General features: G+C 39.6%; 1 protein-coding gene and 1 pseudogene across 1 annotated transcript in view; one reads left to right on the top strand and one right to left on the bottom strand.

The window, feature by feature from the left end:
* LOC102842704 (alpha-(1,3)-fucosyltransferase 10-like) overlaps positions 1 to 16,676 on the bottom strand; it is a 156,268-nt gene that overhangs the window by 109,976 nt on the left and 29,616 nt on the right. The window lies entirely within an intron of this gene.
* Positions 1,137 to 1,547, top strand: LOC102823300 (annotated as a pseudogene).

Genomic DNA, 16,676 nt, shown 5'->3' with positions numbered 1-16,676 from the left:
CTTACAAAAAAAAGGTGGGGGGGGGGGGGGTAGAAAAAATTTTTTTCTAGCACCTTCTTCCCATTTCCAAGACATATGTTCCCATATGGCTTCTCCAGAAACTTCCACAGCTGTGTTTTTTGGTGAACTTGGAGCATTTCGTATTTGCTTTTCTTCTTTCCCGGTATCACTTCCTTTCCCCCTCACTTTTGTTTGCCTGGGATTGCATCCTCGATAAAGCACTACTAGCTCTAGGGAGCCTAGCTAAGACAAAGAGCGAACTATAATCATCATCCTACCATAGTGTGAGGATATTAAATGAAAAAGAATAAGACTGCCTGATTTCAAAACACTCTTACTAAGGAGAAAAACAACATTGGATGTTTTCCACCTAGTTTTACTGATTAAATGCCAATAGTTTCATCAGTAAGCTAACAGTCTGAGGAATTTGGATTTCCATTTTAGATATTAAAGGTTTGGGCAGTGAGTTATATGACTGCCTGCCATGTGCATACTTAGATTTTATCGCTACTCCTTACATTCATCTGAAATATAGCGTTGCCAATGGTTTGGATGACAAATTTAGATGCCCGTACTCAAGAAAGTAAAATATGTAGATGTCAATAACCTAAAGGATTAAATATTTATATGCCTGTGGAGACAAAATATTTAGCGATCAATAATTTACTGACATATTTTTTTCATCTGTCAGGAAGGAAATGAATAGGTGCATTTACGCATTTTATGCATCACAGTTGTGGTAAATTGGTAATAACAGGTTGAACAAAGTGTCTGAGAGGCCAAGAGAGTTAAATGAATACACACAGTCAATTTTTCTCTTTGGACACCTGCATGTATGAAAATAGATACCACTAAATCATTAAGACAATAGACTCTATTTTTAAAACACATCTCAAATCTACCCATTTCTTTTTCTCCCACTGCCTTCAACCCTAATTCTTCAACCATAATTTCCACTTTAGTAGAACCTGTGGCTTGCTTCTATCTTCACACTCTAATCCATTCTCCATGGAGAAGGCAGAACGATTTTTTAAAAACATAAATCAAGTACTGTCGGTAGGTAGAGCCTTGGAAAGGGTCTTCCAATCTGCTTCTATCCATTAGCCAAGGGACCGGGTTAAGGGGCGGTGTCAGAAATGGGCAAGCTCATGAAACCCGGGAAGGTGGTGCTGGTCCTGGTTGGACTACATTCCGGACGCAAAGCCGTCATTGTCAAGAACATTGATGATGGCACCTCAGATCGTGCCTACAGCCATGCTCTGATGGCTGGAATTGACCGCTATCCCCGCAAAGTAACAGCTGCCATGGGCAAGAAGAAAACTGCCAAGAGGTCAAAGATCAATTCTTTTGTGAAAGTTTATAACTATAATCACCTCATGCCCACCAGGTACTCTGTGGATATCCCCTTGGACAAAACAGTTGTCAACAAGGATGTCTTCAGAGACCCTGTCCTTAAGTGCAAGGCCTGCCGGGAAGCCAAAGTCAAATTTGAGGAGAGGTAAAAGATGGGCAAAAACAAGTGGTTCTTCCAGAAGCTGTGGTTTTAGATCCCTTTTTCTTTCCATCATTAAAAATGCAAAAAATCAAAAAAAAAAAAGAAAAGAAAAAGATCACATTATCCCCTGCTTAAGAGTTTTCTGATAGCTTCCAGTAGTACCAAGAATATATCCAAACTCTTCACCCTGTCTTATGAAGTCTGTTATGACATGACTCCAGCCTTTTTTTCCAATTCAAAGCTAACTTCACACTACTTCTTAGTGTTCTTGCCACAGGGACCTTCTTCTAGACCTTTCAACTCATTCCTACTTTAGGGCACTTGCATTAGTTGCTTCTTGTTCCTGTATCTTCACAGGACTGTTTCCTCATGACTCAAATCTCAGGTTGTTGACCATTAAAAAAATGGAAAAATGTATCCCTATCTGATGCCATTTTATCTACATATTTCTGAAGATTCCATGTTGGTGTTATAGGATAAGCACTGGATTGCTAACCACAAGCTCAGTGGTGCTAACCAAAAGTTCAGTGGTTCAAATCACCAACAAATCTATCAGAGAAAGATGAGGTTGTCTGTTCCCATAAAGATTTACAGCCTTGGAAACCCTATAAAGGGTCACTGAGTTGGAATCAACTCTGACAGTGGGTTTGTTTTGGGTTTTTTGTTGTTGTTGTTATGATCCCAGGACCTACAGATATCATAATTGTTTATTAGATGCCAGTTGTATATGTACGAGGAGGCTTCATAAAGTTGGTGGAAAAATGGAATTAAAAGATAATGGATCCAAAGTGTGGTGAGACCTGGGGACACCTGAGCCCCTGGACAAGGACATAGCCACAGAGGACTAGAGCTGAGAGTAAAGCATCCAGCTGATATGAAGTGAGGGGAGATGCACAAGAACACCCATACTTGCAGACAGTACCCTTTTGACCTAGCCTTAATGGCTTGATAATCAGAACTCAACTAGAGTAAGATAAAAAGAAAAGAAACAACTTTTGATGAAGGAAATGAGGGTAAATTGCTACAATTTGATGAACTTGACCTATACTCCTAGAGGTAGTAACTCTAAATACCAACAAAGTGAGAAGGAGTCTTCACTTCAAGTATCAATGCTATCCCCTCTGTACACAAAGTAGATAGGCAACTTAGACATGGCTACCTAAAATGAGGGGGTGATAAAGGCTCAAAGTGACTGACTTACAAAGTTTCAAGAAGGAGTAAGAGTGTATGGGGGAAGACAGAGTCCCCACTGAATAGTTTTCCTCTTGCCTAAATGGGTCTGGTGAAAAGAGATAAGGATAAGATTCCTTAGTAATTAATAGTGAGTAATTGTTATCATGACTAATTGTTACTGTCACAGTTGTAATGGTACAAGTTTTGTAACAAAATCGGGGGAATAGTTAATCTTACAGTCCAGAAACAGAGGACCCTAGGACCATCAAGGGAGAAGAGCACAAGTGGACTGTGGGACCCTATCCAGAGAAGCAGCGACACCAGAGATGGAGGCAGAGATGGGGACATGGAGAGAGGGAGCAACTGAGGACTCTAGATTCATGGAAAGAGAGGTACTGAGAGCTGGTGGCCAGGAGGCAGACTTGCAGAATGTGCCCTTTGGTGGTTTAAATTATTATATATGCCTGAGTGTTTTTTTTAAAAAAAGATATAAAATGAACAGAGAGAAATACTGTTAACTGATGGTATGTGGAGGGGATTATAATCATTGTAATGAAACAAAGTATATGATTTGTTGAATATAAAACTGATGATCTGCCCTGTAAACTTTCACTCCATTCACAAAAACAAAAACAAAGTTACTATATGAGATGTCGAGCCGGGTCCGACCCATAGCGACCCTATACAGGGGTTTCCGGGGGTGTAAATCTTTACGGGAGTAGAAAGCCTCATCTTTCTCCCGCGGAGCGGCTGGTAGTTTCGAACTGCTGACCTTAAGGTTCACAGCCCGATTTGTAACAACTACACTACGTTAAAAAAAAGATAATGGGATATTTTCATGATATTTTTGTAGCCCTCACGTGAAGAACATAATAAACATACACCCTGGGGGTATTCTCAAATTCTCCCAAATCACAGATATTATAGAATATAATTTTCTCCCAAGACAGAGTTACACTATTTCACATAGATCCAAGTTGAATGTTTTACTCATTAATCTATTTAAATTGCTATCTTTAGCCCAATAGTGATTGTTTTCTTAAAACGTTTCACTTTGTCTTCTTTCCCAGTTGACTTCCTTCAGAGAGGTTACTTTTTCACTATTAAACAGAATTATCATCATCTCAAAAGCACTTCATCATATGAAACAAGCATATAATGTAAAGTCAGTTACCAGACGGATGCTGACTGATCTAGTCCAGTGGGTGCGGGACTCTTCCTTAACAGACAGGAGACTTGAATCTGGGCCCTGAGACTCAAATTATTAATGTGGAATGGTGAAGGTAAAGAGTCTGCTATATTTTCCCTTCAGTATAACACTTTTAAATTTTTTCAATATTTAAGAACAAAAGAGTAAACACTAACTGGTTTTCTTTTGCGTGCTTGAGAAAGATATGTATCTGTCCCTAAAATGTGGTTGTCTGCACTGAAGAATGGAGCTGCCAGCTTGTCTCAGAGGATTACTGGGTGTCACAGAATCTGCCTATGATTGAATCCATGCCAGCATTTCCATTGGCCCAAACTGCTGAGATGGCAGTAATGAAATCTGCCACCGGCTGCCTGCTACCAGCCAGAAGGAAAGTGGCTGACTTCTGGCTCTACTCTCAATGGCTTAAGGTCAACCTGAGAAGTGCTTTCAGATTTTCAGCCATGCTTGCACTTCCTTTACCCTTCTTATTATTGATGCTATATAAGAAGAGAATGGGTTAAAAACAGAAGGGGAAGTGGGAAGGGATGTCAGAAGCAAAAGAATTCCTAGCACCAATTCAACAACCCTTAAAATCATTGAAGTCTGTCCTTGAAACAAACTAAATCTAACAAATCTCAGTTGTGTTTTAGCTGGAAAGATTGAAAATCAAATAATGTTTATAGCTTAATAGTCCACAAATGCTTTCATAACTTGGTTTTGAGACTTTGACTAGAGACTGGTTTGTTCCCCTTCTTGAACAGCTAATAAAGTTCACTATCTGACCCTTCCCCTTATGGTGTGCTCAAATATCTGGGTTACCATGCACCTGTCCCAATCACCCCAAAGATTGGGGAATTATTCAAAATATCCAATTCCCAGAAATCCCTCAAATCTTAGCTCACTCCACCTTGCTTGCCATATAAATGTCTTCTACAATTTCAGCCTTTGTTACCCTGTCCCCCAGTGTGGCCCTACATCATGTGAACACCTGAGACCATGAGTATAAAAAAATCTTTAAATGTTTCCAGCTTCCTCCTCTTGATTTGCACTCAGCCTTAGCATACCTCAAAACTACTATTTGGCTGCCAGGTCCTAATTTGGCTAAAATGATAGTCTCAACCAGCTGATCTGATAAAAGTGACAGCACAACTGTCCCCATCAGTGCCACCAATACTTTCTGCAGCACACTGCCAGAATGTGCCTGAGTGGATTTTCTTTCTTCTTTGCTACAATCTCGAGAGTCAGTTCATTCTTTCTTGTCTCTTTTCTTTCTCAGAAAATCATGAGTAAACACAGGTTTGAAGTGAAAGATGGTGGGTTAATTGTCCAACAAAATGACAATGAAGAGAATTTTTTTAAGGGCATAATCCCACAAACATAAAGAGCGATCATAAATTAGCAATCACTTTGAGAAACATATTGATGAGGTAACTGATTTAGCCAACTCAAGAAACATAAATCCAAAGCCCAGAGTAAGGACGTCTAATTTACTCACAAGCCCTGCAAGAATGTAATAGCAGTAGGCATCTCCGGAAGCAGAGGTAGAAATGGTACTAAATGCAAAGGATAGTTTAAAAGTCAGCTTGTTGTCTGGTCGATTTCAACTCAGGGTAACCCCATATGTACAGCGTAGAACTACTCCATAACACTTCCAAGGCTGACCTACCAGAAGTAGATCACCAGAATTGTCCTCTGAGATTTCTCTGGGTGGGTTCAAACCACAAAGCTTTCAGCTAGTACTCAAGTACTTAACCACTCAGGGACTCAAAAGTCAATTTAAGAGCCAGTTAAAACCCCAATATTTTTATTTTTCATGCAGCTCAGCAACTGCCCCTTCCATCAGCCTTCTTCCCCACCTCAGCTCCCCCAAGGTTGCTGTTGTTATGTGCCATTGAATCGACCTGTATAGGATTTTCGAGAAGCAGCTGGTGGGTTTGAACCACCGACCTTGCAGTAGCAGCCCAGTGTTTATCCTACAGCATCATACCAGGACTCCCCACCAAGGTTAACATCCCAGTTACACCCTCCAGACAGGAGGCTGAAAAAATCCTCTCTGAAACATATGTCAGAGAAAACCTCTAAAAATACTGACATAGAGGGTTCTCACACTACATAACTAGACCAGGAAAAGCATTAGTTATAATACTATAAACACTACATAACAATAAAACTTTCACTTTCCTTCTTGAGAATTCAATGGTTAATGCTTACAATAAAATTTAAAACTACAAAAATCAAGATGTGCCAGTATAATCAGGTTATTTAGACAACAGAGAAAAATAACAAAACAAAAAACCATGAACAGAGCTAAAAATAATGCTGTTTCTTTTAAACAAGTCTTGAAGCTGAGCTAGGTTTTAATGATGGGGTCTAATGATTGAGAAGAAGGCCAGATACATCATGGACAAGTTGTTAGCATCGAAAGATCCAGTGTTCCCTGAAAAATCATGATAAAAATAACAACTGCTCATTCCTCCCCAACTCTCTTTGAGAATCGGGTCTGGCTCACTTATTCAACCATTCATCCCACAATATTTACTCAAGTGTGCTATGTGTCTGGCATTGTTCTAAGTCATGGAGCTACAGCAACGAACAAAGTCCCTGTTCTTCTCAAACTTAGGTAACGGTGTAGGGAGGCAACTGATAAACTAGTCAACAAATAACTAAGAGAATTTCAGATTATGATTACTGCTAAGAAAAAAATAATAACAATATAGTATGTCTATCCCCAATAATATAAGTTGAAGTTCTATTCTTCATTACCTATGAATGTGACCATGTTTGGAAACAGGGTCTTAGAGTATGTTACCTGTTAGCATGAGATCATACTGGAGTAGCTGTTGTTAAGTGCCCTCAAGGTGATCCCAACTCATAGCGACCCCTATATAGGGTTCCTGAGGAACAGCTGTGGGTTTGAACCGCTGGTCTTGTGGTAAACAGTCCAGTGCTTACCCTATAGCACCACACCAGGGCTCCATGTATATATGTGTGTGAACGCTGTTGTTGTGTGCTATTGAGTCAGTTTCAAGGCTGTAAATCTACATGAGAACAGAAAGCTTCATCCCAGTGCCATCAAGATGATTCTGACCCATAGCAACCCTGTATAAACCAATAACTACTCCATTATAAATGTTTATGGGAGCAGAAAGCCTCATCTTTCTCCTGCAGAGTACCTGGTGGGTTTGAACAGCTGACCTTGCAATTAGAAGCCCAACGCCTAACCGCAGCTCCACCAGGGTTCCAGATACATATCATTTATGACCTTCCTTTTCATGTTCAACTTCATTACAGCCCAAACACTCTAATTATGCCCATTTCTGTTCCACTTCCCAACTGTTATTGTGGCTATTAAGTATTGTCTAGTCAGTGCTGACTCATAGTGACCCTGTACAGGGTTTCCAAGGAGCAGCTGGTAGGTTTGAACCACTGACATTATGGTTTGCAGTCCTTTTATTATCCTACAGAACCACACCAGGACTTCCCAACTAAGTCTTAACAAATCTGACATGCTATTACCAATTACCAACGACCATTGAGTTGATTCTGACCCATGCCGACCCCATCTATGTCAGAGTAGAACTGTGCTCTGTAGGATTTTCAATGGCTGATTTTCCCAAAGTAGATCACTAGGCTTTTCTTCCAAGGTGCTTCTTGGTGGACGCTAACAGCTAACCTTTCACTTAGCAGTCAAGCTCTCTAACTGTTGACACCACCCAGGGGACTCCATTCAATGCACAGGATCTGTGATAAAGCCAGCCTCTGGAGAGGACAAGTAAGAATCAGCACAAAATTAGAAATCCAAGAGATTTCTTAGAAATCTCTCCTCCTGAGAAGGATTCATAGATAAATAGCACATGAGGTGACCTAGTACAATCACACTGACTAGGGATGGCAGTATAAGGAAATCTATGTACATGGCTAGTGAGTCAACTGTGACATAATCATGCTAACTTGAACGTGTTTGTTTTCTGCACTTCAACACATGACATGATCCTGGCAAATGGTGACTCCAAAGAGACACTGAATTAATAGATTTTGGAATCTAACCAATAAGGCAGATACCAAGATACCAACTTAATTGTGAGACAGAAACCTCCACAGCCCATGCTTGTAGAATTTATAATGGAAATGGAGGAGAACCTAGTCTATGATCCTTAGATTTTTAACAAGGAACTATTTAGAAAGTGTTCAATGAGAAGATTTTGTGAGAAGAGTAATGAAAAGATTTGAAGACACTGTTTGTACTGCTCTGAATTGTCTATTTCAAGAGTTCAACTTACAGAATTTTGAAACATGTTCTGACATTTAGAGACAATGAAGGAAGGACCTACCTCTTGCCTGAGGAAGATATGAAAGACTATTAGTCAAGGGCGGACTCCTCCATTCACCTCACCAGGCACACTGAGAGGGTGAAGGAGGGTGATCTACCTACCTGTAAGAAAGGAAGGCTGCTATATACTGCCTTCTGCCTACACTCCCAAAGCTTGTGGGGATTTCTCTCAGATAAATGTGTGCACATGGATAGTCCTGGGCCCTGCTAATAAAGTCATTTCATGGAACAAAGAAACCCGAGCCAAAAAAAAAAAAAGGTGGATGTGTTCTGTAGGCAACCAAAAACTAAGAAAGCTATTTCACATGACTAACTGAAACAGAGATGCAACCTCCAGTGAAGGGAAACTACAGAACCAAGAAGTCCAGCAGGGAAACACCAAAGACCATGAAAATGCCCAGAAGACAAAAGAGATACATCTAATTGTCTTCTAGACCCACCCAAAGTAACCTGTTTTAACCTTCTGTCAGTTCCATAGGTGACGAAGCCACAGGGACAAGCAAGAAATGTCCTATCCCCTTAATTCTCCTCTCTCACTGCTACTATATTGCTGTTGTTAAGTGCCATCGAGTCAGTTCCAATTGAAACTGTGTTTATAACTTTAAGTGTCCACAGATTGTCCATTCTCTAAAAGTGGGCACAAAAGCAGGGCATCTTACAGAGTTTTTCTTTAGGGGATAGTGACAATTAACCTCTAAATAAAGTGTGACTGCTATCATTTGTTCCAAATATGTTTCACTACAATTCTTCAAGAACTCTCTTCAAGAATCCCTAACCAAAAAAAAAACACCAGATTGCTGTCAACTTGATTCTGACTCCGGGTCATCCTGTGTATTAGAGCGTAGAATTGCTCCACAGAGATTTCTTGGTCACAGTCTTTAAGGCATTACATTGCCACACCTTTCTCCTACAGTGCCACTAGCTGACTACAAACCACCAACTTTTCAGTAGTAATTGAGGGCAATGTGCAGATGACACAATCTTGCCTGCTGAAAACAAAGAGGAGTTAAAGTATTTACTGATAAAGATCAAAGCCTTCATTATAAATCATGCCTCAGTGTAAACAAAACAAAAATCTTCACAACTAGACCAATAAATAGCCCCACGATAAACGAAAAAAAAAGATTAAAGTGGTCAAAGACATCATTTTGCTGGGACCCACTATTAACACTCACGGAAGGAGCAGTCAAGAAATCACACGATGTATTCCATTAGCCAAATCTACTGCAAAAGATCTCTTTAGTGTGTTGCAGAGCAAAGATGTCAGTTTGAAGACTCAAGTGTGCCTGACCCCAAGCCTTGGTATTTTCAGTAGCCTCATATGCATGTGAAAGTTGAATGAATAACAAGACAGTAGAAGAATCGATGTATTTGAATTATGGTGTTGGAGAAGAATAGTAAAAGTACCATAGTCTGCCACAAGAACAAACTGGTCTGTGTTGGAAGAAATACAGTTAGAATGCTCCTTAGAAGTCAGGATGGCGAGACCTGTCTCTCATACTTCAGACATGCCATCAAGAGGGATCAGTCCCTATAGAAGGACATCATGCTTGGTAAAGTGGAGGGTCAGTGAAAAAGAGCAAGAACCAACGAGATGTATTGGCACAGTGGCAGCAGCAATGGGTTCTAGTATAACAATAATTGTGAGGATGGCACAGCATGAGGTAGCATTTCGTTCTGTGTGCATAGGGTCACTATGAGTTGGAACTGACTCAACGTCATCTAACAATAACAGCCAGTGAGCACAAATAGTTTGGATCACTCAGGGACCTCATAAAAAGTGTATATAGAGGCCCATATATCACTCAGAAGACTTTTTTAAACAAAACACCTACTCAGATATATGCCTGGCCACATAATTTACTGTAAGTATTGACTTCTGTTGCTTTGCTTATATTTCTGAGACCAATTCTCTGCTGACTCTCTTCTTGCATCCAGATTTTTTTTTTTTTTAAATCTTTCTCAAAACTCATGTCCTTCAAGAATTCTTTCTCAATGATTCTACCTGGTTCTGATTATTCTTTTATTATAAGTTCTTTCCAAGGTTAGAAATATAATTTAGACTATTTCCATCAGGAGAAAGTTCAACTTCCTACCAACCATATAAGTGACTTAGGATAAGCCTTTTAACTCTGGGCTTTAGTTTCCTATTCATTAAAATAGATATGATCATTCCAACTATGGGGGTATTTTGAAAAGAAAATGAGGTCACCTTAAGAGAAACTAAAGGGACACCAAAGATGCTGTGTTCAAGGGGAGAGTTACTAATACTGGAGAGATAATAGAGAAGGCCGGGCTATAGTTCTCCTTGAGGTATACCAGCTCTCTATAACCTCCAGACTTCTTCAAAGTGTATTTTGATCCAAATTCCTGAGGAAGTGAAATAGTGCAGTGACTTAATTTGCCTCATTGTCTCTTTTCTCCATGCTCCTATACAAAGGGGCTTCAAAAAGTTCACGGAAAAATAGAATAAAAAGATAATGAAATTGTTCAATGGACTTTTTGAAGCTCCTTGTATTTACTGAAACTTCTATTTAGAAATGCACCTAAACCACTAGCAGTTCTCTATCCCCGCCCCTCATTGAGGGGTACTCCAACCCCACCTTCATGAGGGACACTTTTCAAGAGAACTGCTTAAAAGCACAGAATTATGTTGCAAAGTCACTACAGTGATGGCTAAAAAAAAAAAAAAACTAATGTATTCATTTGTGAATGCTAGCTTTCGGTCCAGAAAATTGTTAATGTGGCTAAATCCTTGTATTTCTCAAATGGCTCAATCCAGACACAATTCATTAAAGTCACTTGGGAAAGTCTCTATTACCTCCAGAGATGTGTTTATATTAAGTAAATGAATCATTTCTAGGGAGAAGAAAAAGAAAGTAGGCTACAAAGTTAACAGACAAATCCAAAAATGTTCGGGTTTACAAAAGCTTCGAGGTCACACAATCTTCAAGTTTCCTTTTTCCTTAATTAGGCCAACTTTTGATTCCTCCACCATTCTTCTGCCTTTTATTTTTTTCAATCCTGCTGCACTGGAGTGCCATTTGCAGTTTTAAGTGACCTACTTAAATTAGAATTTGGAACTCTCAGCCAGAAAAGTATATTGTCTTCATTGTATTTTGCTCAACAAACCTTATTAATGAGTTGAATTTCTAATTCAGTTTTTTGGAAACCAAACACAATAAGCCATTCCAAAAAACAAACATTGTCACCTTCAATAGAGTCAGACCCTGACTCATGAAAACCTATGTACAAGGTTCCATACGGTTTTCACTGACTGTCAGAAATGGATCACATCTTTCTTGGTAGAGTATCTTGGTCTAGAACCTCTGCTAAAACCCATTCAACATCACAGCTACATGCAGACAGGTGATGGTGGAGCATGAGGTCAGCTATCAAACCCAGGTCTCCCACATGGAAGGCGAGGATTCTACCACTGAATTCCACTGTCCTTAAAAACTAGATATCCCGATTCAATTAAACAGATAAGTGAATATTCAAATACAATATATTCTGAAGAGCACTAGATCAGGTGTCAGAAAGTCTTGATTCCCCTCCCAACATTGATGCTGACCTCTATGTAACCTTGGTACACACTCATAACCTACCTGAACCTCAATCTTCACATTTTTATAAATAGGAAGTTAGACTCTCATTTCCTTTATAACTGTATGAATCTTTCATGAGCACCTAGTGTGGTGCTGTCGGATAAGCACTGGACTGCTAACCATGAGATTGGCAGTTCAAACCCATGAGCTGCTTGAATTGGAATCAACTCAATGGCACTTAACAACAACTATTTATGTGCTCCATATAGGTTAGGTGAGGAGGAGAAAAGTGCTAAGAATAATTGTGTTGCTCTAACATCAAGAAGTCCTGGTGTGGTGTTGTACGATAAGCATTGGATCACAAGGTTGGTTTGAATTGCAAGGTCAGTAGCTCAAACTCACCAGCTGCTCCTCAGAACCCTATATATGGTCTTTATTAGTTGGAACCAACTTGATGGTAATTAACAACAACAACAAACATCAAGAAACGTTATACTCTTCTAGGGGAAATTACTGAATGATGCAGAAAGCATTAAGAGAAGACGGAAGGAATACACAGAGTCACTGTACCAAAAGGAAACGGTTAATGTTCCGCCATTTCAAGAGGTAATGATACTGAAGGAGGACGTGCAAGGTGCATTGAAGGAATTGGCAAAGAACAAGGCACCAGGAATTGATGGAATCAAAATTGAAATCTTTCAAGAAAGTGAGGCAGCACAGGAGGCACTCATTCATCTATGCCAAGAAATTTGGAAGACAACTATCTGGCCGACTGATTGGAAGAGATCCATATTTGTGCCCATTCCAAAAAGAGGTGACCCAATGGAATGCGGAAATCATTGGACAATCTCTTTGATATCCCATGTAAGAAAAGTTTTGCTAAAGGTAATACAGAAATGGCTATAATCATACATTGACAGAGAACTTCCAGAGGTTCAAGCCAGATTCAGAAGAAGCCGTGAACGAGGGATATCATTGTTGGTGTCCGATGGATCTAGGCTGAAAGCAGAGAATATCAGAAAGATGTTTACCTGTGCTTTATTGCCTACACAAAGGTTTTCTATTGTGTGGATCATGACAGCCTATGGACAACATTGCAAAGTAAGAGTATTCTGGAACACTTAATTGTGCTCATGAGGAATCTGTAACTGGACCAAGAGGCAGTTGTTCGAACAGAACATGGGAACACTGAATGTTTTAAAATTAAGAAAGGTGTGTAACAAGGTTGTATTCAACCTGCATGCTGAGCAAATAATATGAGAAGCTGAGTTCTATGAAGAAAAATGTGGCATCAGGATTGGAGGAAGACTCATTAACAACCTGCGATATGCAGATGATACAACTTTGCTTGCTGAAAGTGAAGAGGACTTAAAACATTTGCTGATGAAGATCAAAGAACACAGCCTTCAGTATGGATTACATCTTAATGTAAAGAAAACAAAAATCCTCAACACTGGACCAATAAACAATATTCTTATCAACAGAGAAAAGATTGAAGTTGTCAAGGACTTCATTCTTCTTGGATCAACTATCAACACTCACGGAAACAGCAGTCAAGAAATCAAATAATGTGTTGCATTAGGCAAATATGCTGCATAAGACCTTTTTAAGGTGTTGAGGAACAAAGATGTCAGCTTGAGGACTAAGGTGCGCCTGACCCAAACCATGGTATTTTTAATAACCTCATATGCATGTGAAAGCTAGACAATGAATAAGGAAGACCATAGAAGAATTGATGTTTTTGAGTTATGATGTTGGTGGAGAGTGTTGAAGGTGCCATGGGCTGCCAAAAGAACCAATAGACCCATTTTGGAAGAAGTGCAGCCAGAGTGCTTCTTGGAAGCCAAGATGACCAAACTTCGTCTCTCATACTTTGGACATACTGTCAGGAGGGCCCAGTCATTGGAGAGGGATATCATGTTTGGTAGGGTCAGAGAAAAAGAGGAAGACCCCCAATGAGATGGATTGGCCAAGTGGCAGCATCGATGGACTCAAACGTGGCAACAGTAGTGAGGTTGGCCCAGGATCAGGCGGTGTTTCGTTCTGCTGTGCATAAGGTTGCTATGGGTTGGTACTGACTTGATGGCACCTAACAACAAATAACAGGGTAAAGAGGATCACATATAAGGAACTCTGGTGATGTAGTAGTTACAAGTTGGGCTGCTAATTTCAAGGTCAGCAGTTTGAAAGTACCAGTGATTCTGAGGGAGAAAGATGAGGTTTTCTGCTCTCATAAAGATTTACAGCCTCGGAAACCCTATACAATGTTGCTATGAGTCAGAACCACCACCACTACCACAAGACCAAATGCCCTCATTATTTTATCTTTTTTTTATTCAAGATTGGCATTGTCCCTGTCATATAGTAGATGCTCAAATGGCATTAAAAAACCTATAAGATGCCCTATGGGAATTCAGAGAAGCGAGGTTACATCTGATTGAGCTACTTTAAAAGACCACTGAACTTTCAGTGGTTCCTCAACATGGTCCTTTGGTTTGATACAAAACCTTAAACTGGTATTCAGGGTTCTGTGCTGGTTAATATATTCTTCAATTCTTATCTCTCAATGCTTATGCAAAACAATGCTATAGCCAAGCAATATCTTTGCTATACCTCAGATACTACCCATAATTTTTGACTTCCATGCCCCTAACATGCTTCCTATCTCAGCCCATTCTATTTCCATTATCCTTCAAGGCCCATTTCAAATATTTTCACCTTTATGAAGAAGGTTTTATAAAGCCTTTTCTGATTCCTCTAAACACATGAACTTTCTTCTTTTTAAACACTCATTAGATTGCTTACTTTTTTTTATGGTTAATTTTTATATGACTTAATATACACATTGGAGTCCCTGGGTGGTGCTGACAGTTAACATGCTCAACTGTCAACTGAAAGGTTAGAGGTTTAAGTCCACTTAGAGGTATCTCAGAAGAAAGGCATGATCAGCTACTTCCAGAAAGCAGCCATTGAAAACCCTGAGGAGAACAGTTCCCTCTGCCACACAGGAGGTCACCATGAGTCAGAATCAGCAACTGGTTATATACGACATTTGGCCATGCATGCAGTGGATAATATCTTAGTCTCAAGATAATTATCTTTGACATCAGAATGTGTATTATTCATCCATATTGCCATATAAATGGTAGTTACTTGTAGATTACTTTGACAGGAGAGATAATAAAAGAGCATTCTAGGACACAGAAAGTGAATGAACAATGGTGCTAAGTTAGATACACTTGCAGCTTATGCCTAAAATGATGACTATTCCAGTTTAACTTTTGAACCATTTAGATGATAGACTCATAGAGGACAAACTTGAAAGATGAGTCAAAGACAAATCTCAGAGAGCCTTGTAATAATCCAGGTAATAAAAATAGCACATAATTAGTTCTCAAAGGGAATCATTGATGGCTTTAGAAACTGGAGAGTAACAAAGTCTGATGTATGTTTATAAAGATCAAACCAGAGCATTCTGGTTGACATCAGTATCCTGGGAATTTAGTTGGAGAAAGAATCAGGGTTTTTTGTGCTGACAACAATATGTATCTGAAACTGAAAAACTGTTACCCCCAGAAAATTCACCACATTACTAGATAGACTTCATGGACACTGGATACTTAAGAGTCTATCCCAGAAAACAGAAATAGTTCCACACCAAACCAGTCATTACTAATTTCCAAAAAGAAGATTCTACTTGTCTCCTGACAAGAAAGAATTTGGGAGCATAAGACATACAAAACAAAGGCTGGGGGATCAGAATAGTTCTGGGTTCCTCAGCAGAAATATGAGAATCCAAGAGTCTGGTGTGGCATTGTGGGATAAAACACTGGGCCACAAGGTTGGCTTCAACCACAAGGTTGGTGGTTCAAACTCACCAGTTGTTCCTTGGAAACTCTATACAGGGTCACTAAGAGTTGGAACTGACTCAATGGCAATTAACAACAGTGCCATCACGGTCTAGAATGTAGGGGAAAATGTCTCTAGAACTCTGAAAGAAAGTAATTTCTCATGTGGAATTCTAATGCAAACAAAAATATCAATCAAAGTTTCTCATAAGCAAACTCTCTAAACATTTACCTTCCAGAAATCTTTCTCAGAAAATATTAAAATACAGAGGATAAACCAAGATAGAGGAAAACAAAGTATAAAAGAAACAGGCAATTCATTGCAAAAGTGAGGCACAGGGAATATCTTCCCAACAGGACAGAAAATCTCTAGAGGAAATTTCTTTAAGAAGAAATTAATAAATCATCTCATATATTAACCACTCCAGTTATTGTTGTTGTTAGGTGCCATCGAGTCGGTACCAACCCATAGTGACCTTATGCACAGCAGAACAAATCACTGCCCGATCCTGGGTCAATCTCACTATTGTTGCCATGCTTGAGTCCATTGATGCTGCCACTGGGCCAATCCATCTCGTTGGGGGTCTTCCTTCTTTTCTCTGACGCTCCACCTTACCAAACATGATATCCTTCTCCAGCAACTCGTCCTTCCTTACAATATGTCCAAAGTATGAGAGACAAAGCTTGGTCATCTTGGCCTCCAAGGAGCACTCTGGCTGTACATCTTCCAAAACAGATCTATTGGTTTTTTAGCAACCCATCGCACCTTCAACACTCTGCTCCAACACCATAACTGAAAGGCATCAATTTTTCTACAATCTTCCTTATTCACTGTCCAGCTTTTGTATGCATATGAGGTTATTGAAAATACCATGGCTTGGCTCCGGTGCACCTTAGTCCTCAAGCTGACATCTTTGCTCTTCACCATTTCATAAAGCTCTTGTGCAGCAGATTTGCTTACTGCAATATGTCGTTTGATCTCTTGACTGCTGCTTCCGTGAGTGTTGATAGTTGATCCAAGAAGAATGAAATCCTTGACAACTTCAATCTTTTCTCCATTGGTAAGAATGTTGTTTATTGGTCCAGTGGTGAG

Source organism: Chrysochloris asiatica, unplaced genomic scaffold, assembly GCF_000296735.1.
Source record: "Chrysochloris asiatica unplaced genomic scaffold, ChrAsi1.0 scaffold00035, whole genome shotgun sequence".
In the NCBI taxonomy this organism is placed as follows: Eukaryota; Metazoa; Chordata; class Mammalia; order Afrosoricida; family Chrysochloridae; genus Chrysochloris; species Chrysochloris asiatica.
The sequence above is the reverse complement of the archived record's forward strand: the minus strand, read 5'-3'. Positions and strand labels throughout refer to the sequence as shown.